Raw genomic sequence first — 22048 nt, forward strand, 5'->3', positions numbered from 1 at the left:
AAGAATTCAGCTAAATAACACTTACATCAGCCTAAATAACCCCCAAAATGACTCAAAGACTGGCATAACAAAGTATACACCTAAAGGTAGAGAAGTGGCTACATCAAAGATGGTAAGAAGAGTGGGGGCACAATGGGGAGCAAAATGTACCACGGCCATGGGTGGGGGAGCCAAGAATGGAGAAGAGCAAGAAACAAACTATCACACTAGGGAGCCAGCACAGGAAAGATAAATCCCCATAACATTTGACTTTCAAAGCAAGAGGGGCCAAATTTCACAAGTTCTTACAACCAGGGATTTAAAGCGTAGACTTTTAAAAATCAGTGGGCTCGGTTCTGGGAGCCCAGCTGAATCCACGCCCTCAGAGAGAGAGCACCACAGAGATACAGTATAGAAACAGCAGTTTGAAAAACACCTGTGACATACAGGAAGGAGAGCTATTTACTCATCTCAGAGCATGTCCTGGGGTGGGGCTAGGGATATTAACTTTGTTCCCTCAGGGAACAAAGTAGCTGGGAGTCACCATTACCCTTCACTGCTCCTCAGCACAAATACAAGGTCATCTATAGAAACCACCTCAGTGCCTACATTCACTACTTAACTTGCTTACACCAAGTGCCCTGTTCTCCCCCATGTACACTTTGACAAATCCACCCTTTTAGGTACGTTGGCCTCAGCCCCAGTGCTGCAGATCCCCTCTTCCAAAAGACTGTGCAAAACTTGCCAACACCACATCTCCCAAACTATGCATTTTGCATGATCTCTGACCTGGTGGAGGTAACAGAAGCAGTAGTATAGGAGGCCCTACATGAACCCAAGGCTCATCTTGTTAAAATTGTGTGTCCCACTCATGCAGCCCTGGTCCCAGTGGTGGCAGATGCAGGTCTTATTTCACAAATAGACCCGTGAACATCTTGTTGAAACTGTGCACCCCACCCTGCTAGACAAAGCCCCCAACAAGCAAAGACTCTGTAAACAACTAGACAAGGAAAAAAGCAGCCAAGACACAATAGCAATGCACTCACAACACACATAGAAGACACTCCCTGAAATGCCATGTTCTGGTAAATAGGGGATACTACACTGCAGGACACTATAGGAACTCTTCTTCATAAGGCCATTACTTTCAAGAGCAGGAGATGTAGCTGACTTTCCTAACATAGAGAAGCACACACAGAGAGTTAGACACAAAGAGACAGATAAATAAATCCCAAAAGAAAGAACAGGAAAGAAAAGAAAGAAAAACAAGAGACCCAAGTAAAACAGATGTAAGTAATATGACTGATAGAGAATTTAAAGTAATTATCACAAAGATACTCTTGGACTTGAGAAAAAGAGTAGAGAATGTCAGTGAGACCTTTAACAAAGAGACTAAAAAGAAGCAATCAGAGATGAAGAACACAATAAATGAAATTAAAAAAAAATACACTAAATGTAATAGATAGTAGGCTAGAGAAATGAGAGGAAGAATTAGTGATCTGGAAGACAAAGTAATGGAAAGTAATAAAGCCGAGCAGGTGAGAGAAAAAAATATACAAAATGAGAATAGACTTGGAGAACTCAGTGACTCCATCAAGCATAATTACATTTGCATTATAGGAATCCCAGAAGAAGAAGAGAAAGAAATGGGGGAAGCATATGTATTTGAAGAGGGGTGTCCTGGTGGCTCAGTTTGTTAAGCATCTCTTGGTTTTGGCTTAGGTCATGATCTCATGGTTCTGTGTTTATTGCAGCGTTAATAACCAAACTATGGAAGCAGCTCAAGTGTCTACTGATACATAAATAAATGAAGAAGATGTGAGATTATATATAGTTACATAGATATATACATATATTTATATGTATATAAAGTGATATATCATATATACATACATCCACACACGCAATGGAATGTTAGCCATTAAAAGAACAAATTCTTGCCGTTTGCAACAACATGGATGGATCAAGAGAGTATAATGCTAAGTGAAGTAAGCCATCCAGAGAAAGACAAATACCGTATGATTTCACTCATATGTGAATTTAAGAAACAAAACAAACAAAAAAGAAAAAAAAACGAGAGAAACAACAAAACAGACTCTTAACTATAGAGAACAAACTGATGATTACCAGAGGGGAAGTGGGTAGGGGGAATGGATTTGAGAGGTGAAGGGCATTAAGAGTACACTAATCATGACGGGCACTGAGTAATCACTCAGTTGAATCACTGTATTGTACACCTGAGACTAATATAACATTATGTTGACTACTCTGAATTTAAATTTTTGTAAATGTTAATGGAGATAAAATATATAAAATAAAATAATCAGGTGTCATTGGATCTATCAATTGTACATCTTACATTGCTTTTTTCCATGTTTGATATTGATTCTTATTTTGCAAGAACTCAACTTACAGCCTAAATTCTAAAACTGAACCACCCTTCTAAGTCTCAATAAATGTAATAAGAAAATAATAACAAGGTTTAATTAAGCACTTACCGTGTGACGGAAATTTGCTGTGTTCCACATCCTTCTTTCATCAGAGTCAATAAATCTTTTTGAGATAGACATTATCACTAGTTCTTTTAGATCAGAAGACTCAGAGGAAGGTTAAAGAAATTTCGCAGTTCATATTGGAAAAAAATTGTGGGGCAAGATTTCGTGCCAAGGAAGACCAGCAGAAGACCAACTTTCTTTCCTAATTTGCTTAAATATTATAATATGCTGTTTCTCAGCAAGGATTTTTAAAAAGAGAATCCCAAGTTTTATGTTTTTGGAAAATTCAAAAATTCAACATATTAGTACTATAAAGAATATAATAATATTAATTCAGAACTTTTTTATTTTTTCCTCATCTACAGAATAGGTCAAGAAAAAAACCCACTGATAGCCATTAGATTATGTAAGGACAAATACTCCTTAGTTTAAAAAATGGATTTTACTTTTTTATTTTCCTTTTTACCACTGATATTTACAATAAGAATAAAATTGATACAAACACTATGAAATCTAGGGAATAAACAATATATGACTCATTTTACATAATTTTGTATATGGAATTAAAGTAATGTACAAATAGCAGTATTTATTGTTAAAGAGCAGAAAGTGATGATTAAACTTTATCTGGATAAGCACAATGAGCCATACCACAGCAGAGCCGATCTGGTTATTTCTGCTTTCTCAACAGCTGAATCACTTTCAAGAAATGGCCATTTTGATCAATTGCTAGACAATGGTATATAATGCAATCACAAATTTCCAATCAACTATAACAAAGTCAATCAATATGTCTTCCCTTTGGCAGCTTTCATTCCTCGGTGTTTTGACTGATTACATATGCACACTAAACTGAGATGTGAATTCTCATGTATTCACATAACAATTCCATCTTGTTGTTTATGGAGTTTTAAACTCTAATGCTTATACTTAAGCAAAGTCATTACAGATTCTTGCTTTCCTCCAAATTCAACAAATACTGTAAGTCCACAATGTTTATTTTATTTTGTCAACTACATTGATCTCTATATCTCCCTGGCTTTTTCTTCCAAGGAGATCATACTTCTGGCACTGGTGAGGATATACATGATTCTCTGTTTATGCTATTGCTTTACTATAAATGTAATAATTAAACTCTAGGTGTGAAAATACATTTCAGTAAAAACATATTGATTCAAAGGAAAAGAATGGAAAGAAAATAAGACGTGTTAATTAAAAAGAAATGTCTTTTTAAACAAATGGATTTCAGATTCTATGTAAGAGAACAATATGAAACATAAAATTCTCCCTACATTCTTTTTTGCAGAGATCAAAGTTCCTAAGGTTGTTTTTTTCCCTCCTTTACTAAACCATCTCAGTTTTACTATAGGGTGAATCAGCCCACTAATTTTTCTCACCTAACTCCAAGACTGTTATTGAAATAGGAGGGTGCAAATGGGAATTTTTTAGATTCACACCAGAATTGAGAGAAAGTCACAGATTTACTATATACCCAATGTCCCAACGTATGCACAGAATCCTCCATTATCAACATCTCCCACAAGAGTGGAACATCTGTTTCAATTGATCCTACACTGATACTTCGTAATCACCCAAACTCCATAGTTTACATTAGGTTCATTTTTAGTGTTGAACATCCTATGGATTTGGACAAAGGAATAATGACATGTATCCATCATTATAGTAATTATATAGAGTATTGTCATTAGCCTAAAAATCCTCTGTGCTCCCCCCCCACACACACACACACACACATCTCCTGGTCACCACTGATCTTTTTACTGTCTCCATAGTTTGGGCTTTTCCAGAATGTCATATAATTGGATTCACCCTTTTTCAGATTAATTTCTTTCACTTAGTAATATGCATTTAGGTTTTGTATCTTTTCTTGGCTGATAGCTCATTTGCTTTTAGTGATGAATAATATTCCACTGTCTGGATTTACCACAGTTATTTACCTATTCACCTACTGAAGGGCATCTTAATTGCTTCCAAGTTTTGGCAATCATGAATGAAGCTACTTTAAACATCTGTGTGCAGATTTATGTATGCACATAAATTTTCAACTTTTGGCAGGGGGTGGGGGTGGTAAATGCCAAGGAATGCAATTGCTAAATCATATGGTATGAGTTTGTTTAGTAAGTAACTGCCAAACTGTCTTCCAAAGTGACCATAGTATTTTGCATTCCCACCAGCAATGAATGTGAATTCCTGTTGTTCCACATCCTCATGTGCATATTTCACTGCTGTTTTATTTTGCATTTCCTTGATGACATATGATGTGGAGCATCTTTTTATGTTTTTATTTTCTATTTGTATATCTTCTTTGGTGAACTATGATGTGTTAAAGTCTTTGGCCCATTTTTTAATAAGGTTGTTCATTTTCTTATTGTTAAGTTTTACTAGTCCTTTGTATATTTTAGAAAACAGACCTTTATCAGATGTGTCTTTCTAAATATTTTCTTCCAGTCTGTCACTTATCTTCTCATTCTCTTGACATTGTCCCTCACAGAGCAAAAGTTTTTAATTTTAATGAAGTCCATCTTATCATTATTTCTTTCATGTGATACTGCCACTGATGTATCTAAAAGAAGGCATCACCACATTCCAGGTCATTATGTTTTTGCTCATGTTGTCTTCCAGGAGTGTTATAATTTTGCATTCTTCATTTAGGCTTATGATCCATTTTGAGTTAATTTTTGTGAAGGATGGGAGGACTGTGTCTAGATTCATTTCTTTGCATGTGAAAGTACAGTTGTTCCAGCACCACTTGTTGAAAAGACACTCTTTGCTCCATTTTATTGTCTTTGTTCCTTTGTCAATGATCACTTGACTATATTTACATGGGTCTATTTCTGTGCTGTCTATTATGTTCCATTGATCTATTTGTCTGTTCTTTCACCAATATCACACTGTCCTGATTTCTATAGCTTTAAAGAAAGTCTTAAAGTTGGTATTGTCAGTCTTACAACTTTGTTCTTTTCCTTCAATAATCTGTTGGCTATTATGAATCTTTTGCCTCTTCATATAAAGTTTAGATTCATTTTGTCTATACCCAAAAATAATTTTCTGGGATTTTTATTGGGATTGCGTTGAATCTATAGGTCAAGGTGAGAAGAATAAACATAACAATAATGAGTGTTTCTATCTATGATCATAGAATATTTCTCTAGATTTTTTTTTGCTTCTTTCATCAGAATTTTATAGTTTTCCTCGTATCAGTCTTGTAATATTTTGTTAGATTTACACCTAAATATTTTACTTGGAGGGTACTAATATAAATGGTATTGTGCTTTGAATTTCATTGCTGGTACTTAGGAAAATGATTAACTATTGTATGTTAACCTTTTACCCTGAAATCTTTTTATAAGCACTTACTAGTTCCAGAATATTTTTCTTTTATTCTTTCTGGTTTCTACATAGATTAATCATATCATGTGTGAACAAAGATAGTTTTATTTCTTCCTTCTCTATCTGTATACATTTTATTTCCTTATCTTGTCTTATTGCATTACCTAGGACTTCCAGTAGGATCTTGAAAAGGAGGGGTAAGATGGAATATTCTTGCCTTGTTCCTGATCTTAGTGAGAAAGCTTTGAGTTTCACGCCATTAAGTATGATGTTAGCTGTAGCTTTTTTATAGGTCTTCTTTCTCAAGTTGAGGAAATTTCCCACTATTCCTAGTTTAATGAGAGTTTCATCATAAATGAGTATATTACACTGTGTCAAATTCTTTTTCTGCATCTGTTGATATAGTCATGTGATTTAAGGTTTTAGTCTGTTGATTTGATGGGTTACCTTAATTGATTTTTTATTGTGAGCCAGGCTTTCATACTTAGGATAAATCACTCTTGGTTGTGGTATACAATTGTCTTTATCCATTGTTGAATTCAATTTGCTAATATTTTGTTGCATTTTTTACATCTCTGTTCATAAGAGATATTAGTTGGTGGTTTTCTTTTCTTGTAATGTCTTTGTACAGTTTTGGTGTTAGGGTAATGCTTGCCTCATAGAATGAGTTAGGAAATAGTCCCTCTGCTTCTTTCCTCTGGAAGAGATTATAGAGAATTGGCATAATTTCATCCTTAAATATTTGGTAGAATTCACCAGTGAATCTGTCTGGTCCTGGTGTTTTCAGTTTTGGGAGGTTATTAGTTATAGATTCAATTAGTTTAGTAGATATAGGTATATTCGGATTGTCTTATTTCTTCTTATGTTACTTTTAACACATTTGATCTTTCAAAGAATTGCTCCACTTCATCTAAGTTATCGAATCTGTGGGCACAGAGTTGTTCATAGTATTGCTTTACTATCCTTTTAATGTCCATAAGATATGTGGAGATGTCCCCTTTTTTATTTCTGACTAGTAATCGTATTCTCTTTCTCTTTTTTCTTGGTTAGCCTGGCTAGAGGCTTGCCAATTTTATTGATCCTTTCAAGGAACAAGCTTTGTTTTCATTGATTCTTCTCTATTGTTTTCCTGTTTTCAATTTAATGATTTCTATGGTAATTTTTATTATTTCTCTTCTATTGCTTCTGGACTTAATTTACTCTTGTAGTTTCCTAATGTAAAAATTTAGATTATTGATTTTAGGTCTTTCTTCACTTCTAATATATGCATTCAATGCTACAAATTTCCTTCTAGGCATTTGTTTCACTTTATACCAGAATTTCTAATAAGATGTGTAATCATTTTCATTTATTTCATTCAAAATACTTTAACTTTTCTATTAAGATTTCTTCTATTTATGTATTATGTAAAAGTGTGCTGTTTAATCTCCATGTATTTGAGATTTTTCCAGTTTTTTTCCTGTTATCTATTTCTAATTTAATCCCATTGTGATGTGAGCAGATATCATATGATTTCTATTCTTTTATATTTATTAAGGTTTATTTTATGGCCCAGAATGGGGTCTATCTTGGTGAATAAAATTGACTTTTTATAGCTCACCCATTTTTAAAAATATTTTATTAAGAGTCAATGGTAATCTTCTAATATAAAAATTTTTAAAGAAATTAAGTTCCCACAAATATTTTCTATAATCATAAATAAATATTAAGATATTTAGTAGAGTTTTTCAAACATGATTTTCAATCATGTTGTATATTCACATGAGAATTGTCTGATGGTGACTCTAGAAAATTATACTTTTAAATGTTCTTTTCATTGACAAATAGGCTTTCTTTATCCTGTGTTCTTCCAGTAAGACCTTGGAAACCAAACATTAATACTATATCTCTTTCTCTTGGCTGACTCCTAGCCTCAATTTAGTTACCACTGTAAATCAAATTTAAAAATGCAATTTTATAGAGCCAATAAGAAAAAATACAGTATGATAAAGCCACATGGTTCCACACATTTATGGTACCATGTGGATTAATCATGTTAAGAAAAGATTTTTACTGAGATGTATAATTATAATAGTTAATATTGAGTAATAACTATATTACAGGCACTGTCCCAAGTATTTTACATTGAATCTTTTTTAACCTGCAATGCATATTGCGATTCCCTTTTTATAAAATGAAGAAACTGAGACTCAATCTGGTAAACTTGTCTAATCCCTATGACTAGAAACTAGCAAGCTCTTGTTCTAATCAGCCTGTATGGTTGCAGCACCCACGCTCTAGACACTAGGGTATACTATTTAAAATGGATAAACCAAAGAAGATTCCAATATAAAAATAAAATATAGGTATACTATTATTTCTTTTTGAAATTTTTATGCCACAATTTTATAACTCTGGATAAATCAACTCTAACACCATCCTTTCAAAATTAGCATAAACAGCCGCCCCCAAAAATGTGATAAATAGGTGAGAGACAGTGTAATTTCTTGAAAATGTCTCCTCTTTCAATCTCTGCCAGACGATTCCTTTCTAATGTTCTCTATATCTGTCTCAGTAGAGAGTCTCTTATTACATGCTCTTATTTTTGTGTTTGTTCTTCATGTTATTACTGTATTGAATTCTGCCTCTGTCTATCTTGTCTTCTCTGAATACATCTCTGAGAGGTTTTATGCACACCCATAACTTCAACGTTGCTACTTTCTGAATCTATAGCTACAACTTGATTTATTATTTTTTCCAAGCTCCTGACTTATACCATGATAACAAATGCCTACTAACTATACATTAGCCCATACTCCTCTCAACTATTCCTAAACTGAAATTACCCCTCACTAAGCTACAGCCTCAACCTGAAAAACCTGTTAACCTCCTGTTTCCCCTGTCTCGGTTACATGTCATACACCTAGTTGCTTAAGCCATAAGATGGACTCTGAGACTTCTGCCTTTATTTTACCCCACATGCAATTAGTTGCTAGATTAATTTCTCCTACTGACCTTTGAAGTCAAGGTTTCTCTCTTTTCTCTCTTCTTTAATATCACTCCAGGAGGCCCTCTGATATTTCTTACTTAGAACTGTGACAACAGTCAGCTGGTCCCTTTACTTTCAGCTTATTTATTCATTTGCATCCCCACCTTGTCCATCCATTCCTTGTGTTACTCTCGGATACATCATTCTAAAACTCATATCTCATCTTGTTTATTCTCTGGTTAAAATCCTTCAGTGACTCTTAAAAATGAAATCCAAAGAGCCCCTTCATTATCTGGCCCTTGCCTACCTCAGACTATTTTACTATGGATACCTACTTGTCTAGAGTTGCCCAGAGCAGTCTTGTCTTCTGTGTTCTCTTCTCCCTATGTGAATCAGTACTAGCCTTATCAGTCTATGGAATGATTAAGCATCCTTTAAGGCCCAATTAAAATGTCATCTCTTTCAGAAAGCTTTTTTTGAAAAGAGCAAACAGGTTAAGCGTTTTCTCATTTCTCTTCCCATGGCCCTGTAGCACATGTTTGGTTTTTTGGTTTTTTTTTTTTGTTTGTTTGTTTTGTTTTGTTTTGTTTTTATATTTCCACCACTGTGCTATAAACCTGCTTTATTGTTTTTGTTTGCAAAATACCCAGGGAATTGCCTATAATGGCCTTTGATATTTGCCAAATATACCGGTGAATGGGTATAGGAGTAGAAATGGAAGGGAAAAAAACATTTAAACCCTTGTCTGTGGACTGAATTGCATCTTGTACTGGAAGTACAGTTTAGTAGTAAACACAATAACCTCTAAATCCAGATGCATTTGTTATCTATTGCTGCATCACAAAGTGCCACAAACTTAGTGGCTTTAAACAGTATACATTTATTGTTATCCACTTACTGTAGGTCAGGACTTCATCATGACTCAATTGTATCCTCTGCTTCAGATACTCTCAATAGGCTATAGTTAATGTGTTGCCCCGAGACGGAGCTGAAGGTTTATCTGGGGAAGGATCCATTTCCAAATTTATGATTTGTTGGCAAGACTTAATTCCATGTAGGATTTTGGACTAAGTGCATCAATTCTTTGTTGGCTAAAGACCACAGGCCACCTTTAGTTCCTTGACACTTTGTCCTCTTAAACATGGCAGCTGGATTCATCAAAGCCAGCCAAAGTCTGTTAATAAGACGAAAGTCACAATCTTATGTAATATTATCATGGAAGTGGCATCCCATAACATTTGCTGTATTGGTCACGTGAATCACTAGGCCACCCATCCTTAAAAAGAGGAGATTATACAAGGGTTTGTATAGTCAACAAAATTTTAAAAATCTCCCTGTATGATTCTCATGCTCTAATCACTCATTCAAACACTAATCTAGGGTACAATAATGCTGATTCAAACAGGCACATGCACCCCAATGTTTATAGAAGCACTATCAACAAAAGCCAAATTATGGAAAGGGCCCAAATGTCCATTGACTGACAAATGGATTAAGAAGATATATATACACAACCCCATCTTCTTTATGTATGTATATGCATATATAATGGAATTTTACTCAGCAATCAAAAAGAATGAAATCTTGCCATTTGCAACAAGTTGGTTGAAAGTAGAATGTATTATGCTAAGTGAAATAAGTCAGTCAGTGAAAAATAAATATCATATGATTTCAATCATATGTGGAATTTAAAAAGCAAAACAGATGAACATAGGAGAAGAGAAGGAAAAATAAGATAAAAAGAGAGAGGGAAGCAAATCATAAGAGACTCTTAATACAGAAAACAAACTGAGGGTTGCTGGAGGGGTGTTGGGTGGGGGGACAGGCTAAATGTGTGAGGGGCATTAAGGAGGGTACTTGTTGAGATTAGCACTAGGTGTTAAATGTAAGTGATGAATCACTAAATTCTACTCTTGAATTCATGTTACACTATATGTTAACAAACTTGGATTTAAATAAAATTTTAAAAATTAAAAAGAAATTAAAAAGAAAAAGGAAATTAAAAAAAAAGTAAATGGAATGATAGTTGCTAACTAACTGACTTAATTAGAAAGATTATACATTGATTATCTAGATGGGCCCAAGCTAATTACATGAGCCCTTAAAAGATAAGAATTTTTTTCTGGCTTTTAGCAGAGACATGAGGTGGAAGAGGAAAGCAGAAAAGAAGTGAGGCAGAAGACTAGATATTTAGGACTCTGCCTGCTCTTGTTGACTTTGATGATTGAGAAAGTGAGCCACATGCCGAGGGATGGCAGATAATTCAAAATGATCCCTGACTTACAGCCAACAAGAAAATGAGAATCTCAGTACTATAACCATAGGAAATAACTTTGCCCACAAACTTCATAGTCTAGAAATATTCTCTCCTGGGGCCTCCAAAAGAATACAACCCTACAGATAATGACTTCAACCTTGTAAGGCTCACTGTGTCCAGACTTTTAATCCAAAGAAATTATAACACAATAAATTTGTACTTTTAAGCTGCTAAAATTGTGGTAATTTGTTAAGGCATCAGTATAAAACGAATATACATGTATACCAGGAAGTGGGGACCATTAAGAACCATCTTAGAATCTGCTGCCAGACCAAATTCCTTGGGTTTGAGACTTACTAGCTATGTGCTCAAGCAAGCTACTACTTTGTACCTCATTTTCTTGTCTGTAACATGAAGACAATAACTCTATTGTCTAACTCTTAGAGTTGATGTAAAGCATATGTAAATTTATATATGGAGAGAAGAGTGATAGGCAGATTTTAAGTGTTTATCTGTTGGGTATCAGTATGATTTCTAGACAATAATTATTTCCATTTTTATTAAAACCTCAAGGTATAGTTATTTTAGAAATAAAAGAATTAAAGGTATTATCATAGTCCAATATTTCATTTTCTTTGCCCAAAATAGTACGGAAGCCACAGAAAGTTACAATATAGAAAACTTTCCTTATGTGAATAAGTCAGGCAATAGGCATGCCATTCTTACTAACAGTGATCAGATGGTGACATTCATTAGGGCAAATCAGCATAAATGCAACCGGATATTTCATTCATTTCTACTAGAGTTGATTCAGTTCAACCAACAGATTCTTTTAGATGAAAAGCTAAATATTGAACTAATTGTGTATACTTTGCATATATTTAACTTTCAAATGGTTTTGATAATTATTCTACAGGAAAAGTATAATATGTCTCACCATCTCCAAGCATTCTCTGATTATACTGAGTTCCCTTAACCTACACCTGGCATTTGGTCTTTTATATTAGAGTTTTGCAATTTTTTTTTCATTAATTTATGCTATTGGCGTTTCATAAATTAATCATTTTCCTCTTTTTCTTCCTGAATCTAATTCTTTTTTGGATATTATATTTCATTTTTAAGGTACTTAAAATTAGAAAGCAATTTGTGTGTAATTTAAATGTATTCTTCTAGGTGAACTTGTTTTACCTCATTTGAAACTGATTCCCAGGGTTGTAAATTTCTGTAAGTTGTAAATTGAGTAAGTTACATATTATTTTAAGTTGTCTTATTATTTCAAGTTAGTAGATCATGCCCTGAAGTCTGCACCTTGGGAGAAATTTTCTGTTTTTGTAATTTTCAGGTATTGACCATCCTCCCTTGAAAACTTTTCATTCACTGATTTTTCTGATTATAGAAATTATTTTTACACAACTTATAATCAAAATAAAGTTTCTGCCATTTTTCCTTTTGAGATACTTAGATCTAGTTTTATGGAAATATAACATATTCCTATGCTTTCTAAATTTAAAGAATCCTTTTGCATTATCATCATTATCATTATTATTATTATTATTTTACTGCCCCTCTCTCGGGGATACAAATAGTCATGGCTGATGATTTGATCATTTCACTAATTCTACATTAATCCCACCTATGTGTTTACCTTTCCCAAATTCTAACTTCATTAAAAATAATAAACAAATAAGTCTTTAAACCACCTAGGCAGTTTGATATGAGATGGAAATCTATGAACAAATATATTCTTATTCTCTGAATATCTGTACTAAAATTGGCATTTGTGTGTGTGAAATTCCTCTACTTTCAGATCAGGCAAATCTAAGTGAATACCTCACTTCTATTGAAAAAAAAAGGAAGGGATTACAATGCCAATTGGTGACTGGGAACATAGCAATGGAGTGTAGGTAGTTACACAATTTGAATTTCTTTTGGTACCAAAACATCATGGGTGGTCTTTTCCTGTTTCACACTTGCTTCTAATTCACCTCTATAGTCAGGAGTCTAAAGAGAACTCATGAAGCCCTACTATCCTGGGGAGCATAATTTTGTCATCAAGGTATAAGTCAGTACGAGCACATGAAATAATACCTCTATGAATTCTGTGATTACATTGAATACCTCTATGAATTCAAGTGAATACTTGATGTATCCAGTAGTAATCTCAAAGCAAATTGTCTAAATATCATTAGAAGAGAATTTAAAATTTGGTTCAATTATTCTAATAAACAAGTAAAATCACCATAAAGGTCATGAACTTCTCTAATGATGGGGCCATCCATCTCTTTATCGTCCTGTAATTTATTATTGATTTATAAATACAGTATTTTTATAAGAAATATTTATTACTAGTGTTGTGCTTCAAACTTAATTTTGCTATCATACTGAAATGGAGAATAAAATTCAACATTAATCTTGAAATTTAAAATAGGTCTCAGAGGGGTGAAAACTATTCATTCTAGTATGTTTTCATTTATACAAATGACTGGAAAAATATAAACACATTAAAGAAATAAATTAACATAAAGCAAGCAGTCAGAACAATCCAAAAGGGTTCTGAGAGGTTTTGTAAATACAGTTCTATGCTAATAAAGTATGGTCTTGACAGATGTGTAATACACTATTTGGCCTACAAAAGAGATCCGTGGTCGTTAAAAAAAAAAAAAATAGATAGTATCAGAGAGAATTACAGTAATAAAAAAAAGGAATGAATCCTAAAGTTGCTAATAGCTTTGCAGACTTTAGAATGTATAATAACACGTTTTGTTTAATGTATCACACATATACTTTTGTTCTAAGTATTCTCCTTTATTTTTACTTGTAATAATCAGTGGTGATCTTACAGTTAATAATGAGTACAACCCAGGCAGACACATAGGAAGAGTTTTACAGGCCCTGTTATGCTGGTAAATCCTTTAGTTCTTGAATTATGAAGTCCAGCAGGGTGGAGGGGAGGTTCTATGGCAGCCGGGATAAAGAAGGATTCTCAGAGAGACAGAGTGGAGTTTTGGTATCCAGCATGGAAGTAGTTAGTATAACTGTCAGTGTATACCAGCTAAATAACAGCCTGAGTGATAATAGTTAAAGACTACTTTGGGTACATGTGCATTTCTTCTAAAACTGCCAAAACACGATCTATTTATTGACAATGGTCACTAAATAGAATTGATTTTTAAACATAATGTTTTTTAGGACTTTGTAACTAAAAGAAAAAAACAAGGAGTTGGCATTAATTTCATTTAAATCCTTAAATTTGGGGGATGGGTTAATCAAAATAATTGTTGAATGAAATCTTTATGTGTATGGCTACTAGACATATATATGCATGTGTATATATAGGTGTGTGTCACACACATACACACACACACACACATATATATAGCTGCTTTAAATCAAAATTATAATCCCCACATTGCTTTCTGTCACAGCTACCTAACTTTTAAAAAGAAAATATTCACATTTTCCTATTTTCATTTCTAATAATTTCTCATTTAAAACTAGTCAGAACCTGTTGGGAGAAAAAAAAATAAATCAGAATGCATTTATTAGCATGTTTTATAGCAAAGATGTGCAGTGAACATGACTTTAAAATTTCTCAAATATAAAACATGTTGATGGAATTTTATCGCTGATAGAATAATACTGTGAAAACTTAAGAGGGGAAAAAAACCAAGATTTTGTCTAAGCAAGAAAAGGCAAGACATAGCAAAAATGATATTTGCTTAACAACATTCTTAGTAATCTGAGTACCAAAACAAGTGAACCATTCATGAGGATAGAAGTTTTTTTTTCTAGATAAACAAAGTTCTATTTTATATTTTTAAATGTATAACATTATTTTTAAAGAATTACAAATGACTAGAAAATTCTGTGTCCTGTTATACAGTAGTAACATAGATCTTGGGTCACATTATGTATTTTGTCCCTGTGTCTCAAAGCCCCAGATAGCCTTGTTAAGTCCATCAAAATGACTAAAGTGAATTAGTCTATACTTATCGATGGAATTCAAGAAAATATTTCCCCAATATTTCTTATTTTCCTTAATTTTCAATCAGTGCCTATCTTCTATGCTGGTCTAAGTTTTTCAAATATTGGAATAACTAGTGTTTTGAACATACAGTATATAAAATGTGATTAAATGCACCTGCATTTTTACTTTCCACTCCCTCCTTTGGTCTGAAAGGAAACTAGGGTCAATGTCATGACTTTTATTCCTAGGCTTAGGATTGCAACTTTCTAGGCAATTTAATCCATTAATTCTAATATTAGATGTTAATCTATGATTCCAGTTTCATTCAAAGGTAAGACTTTTCTTAACTCCATCCATTGTGTCCTATAGATGACTATCGTCTGCAGTGGGGGAAGAGATGTGGTGGGTTTCAGCTCTTACCCTGCTAACTCTTTTCCCCATTCACTTGGTGATATTTAGATCCCCTCACAGTCAAATCAGGGAGGAGTAAAAGTATGGATAGACTAACTTAGACGAGTGCTTTTGAACTTTCTGGGCCTGGAAGATAGTTAAAGCTGACTCTATCTGGGACACTTTGGGGGATCATTTAGAGCCTTTCACTGAAGTCTTTCATTATCTATCTCATGTCACAGGCCAAGTACTGAGTTACCAACCTGGCCATGCCTGCTTTGTTGCTCTGTCCCTGGTTCAATGGCTGTACCATCTAATAGTTAGACCATGAATTTTTATGTTAAACTTGGTCTTAAATATTGCTTCTATTACTTGCCAACTAGAACCAGCTAATAGCTGGTTAGAACCGTTAGGCAGATTATTTAATTTACTAAACTTACATCTGTGTATGTGTGTGTGTGTGTGTGTGTGTGTGTGTGTGTAGTATTTTCCATCAAGACTGAACACTAATTTCTTTCCTCAGAGACTGGAAGCCTAAAAAATGCATTTTCTAGAACTACTTGTCATCTGAGGTCAGGTTCACATTCCAAACAATGAGAGAATTTGTACAAGAATTGGAAGATAGAAGAGTAAGAGAGACCACTATTCCGTTATAATGGTGACAGTATGTGGAGGGGCAGAAGGTATCATGAAAATTTTAGTAGCTTCAGGAGAGCTCCTGAAAAATCACCTGTATTGGTGTTGTAGGCAATAGAGATTGGCAGCATTTCCCTGTCATTTTAGCAACTCCTAAATTCCTGACATCTGGTAGTGTTTTTCTTGAGATTTTAATCCCCAGCGCTACCAAAGTTTTGTAAGTATATGACCTATCAAATCCGTTACTTCTAAAATACCTAGTTTCCATTTCCTAACTTGACTAATACGTGTGTAATTGGTAAGGAAATTTTAAAAATAATATCATATATTTCATTGGATTGTAGTGGGAAATACATGAGACAAAGCACTTAGCATAGTGCCTGTGCTGTTTTTGTAACCACTGCTGTTTCAACATCAATTGAATGTCCCTCCTGACCCCAACCTCCTTGACTAGACACAGATCACAATCAGCCACTGTGCCTAAGAAAAAGAAGCTGCCTCTCAGACTCAAAATTTCCAAAATTGGTTTCATCATCTGCAACTGAAACAACCTTGACATAGCACCATTAAGAACTTTGGACCTGAAGCTTCAGTATTACCCTTGACTGGAAAGTTTCTATACCCTATCACAGTCAATTATGTTCATTCTCTCTCTGCAGCATCCCTCTCTCATATTTGTCTCCATTTCTAAGGGTACAACCATAATACAGAAATAATGAAATGTAAATGATATGACGTATTTAATCATCCAGGATGCCCAGTAGAGTGCTGGTCCATAGTAGGCCCTCAATTCTTTTTTTTTAGTAAGCTTTCAATTCTAATTATGGTCTCTTTCCCATAGAGTTTTTAATGTTATTGTAAGTACTACATATCTCTAAGCAGTTTCCCTGTAAGAATGTCTGCTTGGTAAATTTGCCTCTGGTATCTCCCAATTCTCATCTATATTGCATTCTATTGCCAAGTTAGTCTTCCTAAAGGAGCCTTCCAAGCACGGCATTCCAATTGTCAGAAAACTTTAAATACCAACAGAACAAATGTTTGCCTTTCTCCCCAGGAATTCAAGGTTCTCCACACTCTGTGTCTAACTGATGTTGCCTCTCACTGCTTCTCTCTTTAGAACTAATTTTCCTAGTAAAACTGGACTGGTTCATGTTCATTGGTAAATGCCATACTTTTAATTTCTTTTACTGCTTGCCCTTCTGTCTAAAATGCCTTTCTCCCATCTTTATTTATTATAATTTTACCCATCTCCCAAGGTTGTTCAAATCTCATGTCAGTAATGAAGCCATAACCAAAATGAAGCCTCTATCCTTCTAGCCTTTCTTATGGTTGAACTAACTATAGTCTGCCTTATGTTATAGTAATTTGTACATTTTCATGTATTCTAGCTAATTATCTTGCCTTTTCTACCATGAGGCAGAGGTGAGAACTACATGTAAATTCTGCTATGAGAAGATGAAGACAATGAAAAATGGTTAAAACCTTTAGCTAAAAATTCAGATCTGGGTTTAAATTTTATCTCCTCTACTTTCTAGCAGCATAACTACATAGCATAGGTTTGTCTAAGCCTCCATTTTTATATTTAAAAAACAGATAACATAATAGTATACTCTTAAAGCCCCATATACTATTGATTGATCAATAAATGGTTCATTTTTCTTAGCTATTAGATTAAAAAAAACCTTGATATCAGAAAAATATATCTGTTTTCATTAGTTCACTTTATAACCTACAAGATGCTTTGCTACTGTAGACTGTTAATGTTTGTTGCATGAATATATATAAACTGCAATCCCTATAATAAATTTACAATGAGTATCACAACAGCTTAACCACTTAGAGCAGAATGATTTCTTTCTTTAGTTTTTATAAAATTTGAGGATTTCCTCTGTCTCCAGATGGCTTTATTTATGTATTTATTTTTAACATTGGCATCTGGTTATTTCCATTTTCCAGTCAAAATCTTTCTTTTAGACATCATGGGTCAACAAACTCACTTCTCCCTCTTCATATTCCCTATGGCTTGGATTATCATGCTGTTCACCTTCCTACATACAAAGTAGTGATCTCAACAGTCTAGCTGATGAAAGGATCACCTTGGTACATGTTTGCCAAACAGAACATTAAACATGGCTTCGAAAAGGAAAGTACATCATCCCCCTAAAGGGAAGAGATGCATTCAATCACACATGAGCAACCCAGATTTTGCTTGGTTAGGGATTTTCTGTCCATAGCAACCTGAAAGGGCAAAGTATTTCTCATGCCAAATTTTATAGGACACAACTGACCAATTAAAAGAACAAAGGAGTCAGCATTTGTGTATCCCTTCAGGAGGCATCATGTCAGCAACTTATTCTTCACTGCAGAGTTTTAACACACCATTAGGCAGCATCCGTGGCCAAACTGATGTTGCTGTGACTTTTCTCTGCTGCTCCCAGCACCTCTGAACCCTAGATCAGCAAAAGAACACCCAATGCCCTTGTAATCATAGAAAGCAACAGAGTTCATTTGAACTTGGAATTCAATTAATTATTCAATTTTTCAACATTATTAATCAATTACTGTATGATAGCTGTTGGGAAAATTCCAATTCAGGAATGTATAACAGATAGTAATAACTCAGAGGGAAGGAAGAGACAGACATGAAACAAGTAATAACAACTGAGTGCAGAAAGTGAGATATGACAAAATACTACAAATTGCCCAGATGTCAGAGCCATCTATTCTCTATTCTCTAGCTGACTTGTTTCTGAAGTTTTTCTACTCACTTAACCATTATGATTCTAGACCTTATCTGCTAGATGCCCACTAAATAGAGGTCCTTCTTTATGTCTGTTCATCTTATACAATACAAAACTAAAGTCTTTACCATCGCTTTGAAATTTTATCTTTATTTTATTACAATACTAGCATGATAAAGCTATTACAGTAGCTCTTTGGGAACAAATTTTAACTAACAGAATTATTATCTGGAATTATTTTTTAAATAAGTCATGTGTGTGTGTGTGTGTCTGTGTGTGTGTGTGTGTATGAAATACAAAGTTTTACCATAAATCATAATTGGACCACATTTTATATCCACTTCAGACTCAAAGAACAAAATCTTCTTTAAAAATTCCATAATTGGTCCAAAAGAAGCAAGTTTTTATTATTCCTGGTAAAGATCACTACAGACTAATCACTACAAAAAAATAAACAAGATAGTAATATTCAAATAGAAGAACTGGCAAAATACATTAAATATAAATTCTCAAAATAAGTGAGAGGATAATAATTATATATTTCTTTAGTCCTACTGGTGATCAAAATAAAGTAAATAAAAGGAAATGACAGTTTTCTTTGCAATGTTAGCAAAGATTCTTCAAGAATAACTTCCACTATTAGTGAAATTCTAGAAGCATTGCTATATTTCTAGGAGAACTGCTATATTTCTAGGGAAACTTCATGTACCAAAATTCCAATTTTAGAACTTTATCAAAAGCAAAAATCTCAGATGCAGAATTTTATACAAGAATGTTCTTTTAAAATAATATTATAATAGTGACAGAAGACATCTATTGGAAACATCTGGGACTGTACTTGTACTTATTTATGTTATCTAATTATAACAACAACAACAAAAAATCCTGAAAACCAAGTGTAGGTAACAAAATGTAAGCATGAAAGGAGCGAACTACATGTGGCAAAGTTTAAAACAACTTAAAAACCTATTAATTTTTTTTTTTTACCAAGCACTGTCAATTCTAAACGTCACTGATAAAATGCTTGCCCACAAAAGTGTTTTCTTAGTTTGTGTTCTAAACAATTGCTGTGATTATGTTGAAATTTTATCTTTATTTTATGTTCTAAATAAATTCTGTGAAAATTTATATAGAAACTACTTAATGATTTTAAATCATTGAGCTCAATTCACGTGTAGGTTGTATCTCCAACTCTTATACTACCCATGTCTATGTCGTGAGCTGCATTTGAAATCAACAGTGACATCACAGTGGTTGTAAAAAGGAAAACACAGACATTAGTTACTTTGAGTCAGTCATTTTATGTCTATTGAAAGGTTCTCATAAGGCAGGTTTCATTTTGAGGTCTTCCCCTGACTTGTAGACAGCTACCATCTTGCTGTATGCTCATATAACTGAGATAGAATTAGTATCCCTCCCTCATGACTTCATCTAACCCTAATTATCTCCCAAATGACCTATCTTCAAATACTATTACATTGAGGGTCAGGGCTTCAATATATAAACGGGAGGGGTGGCAGACAAAAACATTTACTCAACACAAACCAACTCAGGAGAAACAGATTTATAATCTGCTTGTTTTGTAGTCAAAAGTATATTTTCAGCTTCAGTGAAGGAAATTAATATGTAGTCCATTGTTTTTTGCATAGATCATTGCTGATTAAAAGAGTATGCGTATCTTTTTCTCAGACGAACAGTTTCCTAAAATCATAATGTCTGTACCACATTGCCTCTTTTCACTTTGTTGTCTGAGGATATTGATTACACATGACATGCTTAGTGATTATATTGAGGTTGAATGAAACTGTGTTCAAAAACAACATAGCACATTACATACTCTTTTACATGTGGTCAAGTATATTTGAGAATTCATTCGTCACAGGTAATGCCCAAAGACTTTGACAAAAGGGAATTGACTCACTGATGTTTTCCTCATTGTGGCTTGAATTGCAAATCAAGCCAGTGAAGAAGACCACATTAGTCATGAAGAGCTTCCTAGGTCAGACTATATCAAAAGAGATATGTGACATGTGTATATTACTAAAGATATTTAGAGTATCTATCACAGCATGAAATTTAAATGATAATATAGGAATCAGAGCTTTTAGCAAAGGAGATACTCTGTGACATCACTTTTGGGTGACTCATTTTGACAGTTCAAAACTTTCTGAAACCAAACACAGCTGATCATGGAAAAAGCCCAAAGGCTTTTGAATCAAATGAAATTAAGCCTCCACACTGCTGGGAAGTAGATGCATCTTAATCTTTTAGATTAGAAAAGAATAAAATGGAGGCTGAAACATGTTAAATGAATTGCTCAAGGCCACTCATTAAAAGCATCACTGGCCTTTCTGAAGTATTTTATCAGATGAAAGCCAGACAAATTCCATGATTTTATTATATCCATTGTGCTTAGCTAGTTAGTAGATACTTTCCTTTCTCAGGAAAAATTATAGATTTATTACTCTTTTGTTTGCAATCTCGAGGGGATGGAGAGTAATAAAGGGCACAAGTTTTTGTCTTGCAGTATTTAAAATGTCTAGAAGCCACAGATCTTATCTGGCTTTTCCCCATACCAATAACATGTTTTCCAAATTAATGTACTCATGATTATTGAAAATAAAATTCTACTACATCAACCAGAAAAATTTAGTGTGTCCTATTACTTTGTTGTTTTCCTTCATCCTTATACTTTGAAGAGAAGTTAGCTCTTTTCCCATAAGTCATGGAATCTTTTCATTACTTTAACGTATTCACAGGGACTCAGGCCTAGTTAAATCTCCATGTTTCTGTAAAAGAGTACATTTAAATATGCCTGTAGATAGCTTTAATGTGATTCCTATGAAGTATATTTTATAGCTTAACAGAGATGAAGTATTGGGGTTAATTCATTATGGCTTATTATAAAAGGGACTTCAGTGGCATACCCTACATAGGCATCCCAGAATAAACTGTCACTCACAACACTAGATCAAATGCTATGACATCCATTAGGAAACAATTTTCCATTAAGTTTTGAAAAATTTCTCTTATTTAAGTAAAAATAATAATCAGAGCTCTTACAACATTTTTTTAAGACTTTGAAAGTCTTCCTAATACGATGTTTCTAATAATTTGGATCATTATATTTTTATATTTATAGCACCTGAATATACTTTTCAGTTTTCCCAATCCCAAAGTTCAAACTTATTCAATCATCATTGCCTTACTATAAGTAATCATGTGTGTCTGAAATAAATCCTAAGTAAATTTTAGAAAATTCCA

Source organism: Panthera uncia, chromosome B1, assembly GCF_023721935.1.
Source record: "Panthera uncia isolate 11264 chromosome B1, Puncia_PCG_1.0, whole genome shotgun sequence".
Lineage (NCBI taxonomy): Eukaryota > Metazoa > Chordata > Mammalia > Carnivora > Felidae > Panthera > Panthera uncia.